The 856-nt window shown below is 43.7% G+C and overlaps 1 pseudogene; it reads left to right on the forward strand.

The window, feature by feature from the left end:
- Window positions 1-338: 338 nt before the first annotated feature.
- LOC142268482 (U2 spliceosomal RNA) lies at window positions 339-545 on the forward strand (annotated as a pseudogene).
- Window positions 546-856: the final 311 nt, after the last annotated feature.

An 856-nucleotide genomic window follows, 5' to 3' on the forward strand; every position in this document is an offset into this window, starting at 1 on the left:
CGGCTGCAAAAAGCACCATTCTTCTTGTTTTTGCTCTGCAAAACAGCCTTTTCAAGGGTTGGCTTGGGTGACAAAATGTCTTCTGTAGGCGTGGGTTTGTCTCCCTCTCCCTAAGATGTGTCCGGTATAGGCCAGGGTGCCACTCAAGGCCGTAACCAATTCGGGTTATAGCTTCTCGGCCTTTTGGCTAAGATCAAGTGTAGTTTCGGAGGACGCTACCTTGGTCGGTACTGGAAGGTGCCTGGGATTGCACGTCTGCCGGCCTTGAGGAAGTGTGTGCGCCTTCTGGTGACACATAGCCCTCTTGTGCCTGGACGGTTCCCAGGCAACGGGAGGCGATCACCTTTGTTATTTTGAAGTCCTACTGATAAACAGAAAAAAAAAAAAATTAAATCTGTTCTTATCAGTTTAATATCTGATACGTCCCCTCTCTGGGGACCATATATTAAATGGATTTTTAGAACAAGGAGATGGAAAAAATCTTGCTCTGTCCACTGCACGCATTGACCTGGTATTGCAGTACCTCCAGGACCGGTGCACCCCTTCTTAACCCAGTTTCCAAAAGCAGAACTCAATTCACCTGATTCAAATGAGCCCCATTAGTGAATTGAAAGAAAGCAAAAACTTTATATGCACCTCAATTTGGCCAATTCACTTTTCACACTTTCACCCTTTTTTTTATCTTTCACACCTTTTACTTGCTTTATTGATGCAAAAAGCTGTGCCAAATAGCAAACTCATCTCCACTCAACTTGACCAACTCTGCTATGTCCCGTGCAGTATCTTATTCTCAGTCTTATCTAGATCATTTGCAATTGAATAGAATAGATCCCTTTTAACTGCTTATGACTGTTTA

This window comes from Anomaloglossus baeobatrachus, unplaced genomic scaffold (genome assembly GCF_048569485.1).
Source record: "Anomaloglossus baeobatrachus isolate aAnoBae1 unplaced genomic scaffold, aAnoBae1.hap1 Scaffold_3036, whole genome shotgun sequence".
NCBI classification, from domain to species: Eukaryota; Metazoa; Chordata; class Amphibia; order Anura; family Aromobatidae; genus Anomaloglossus; species Anomaloglossus baeobatrachus.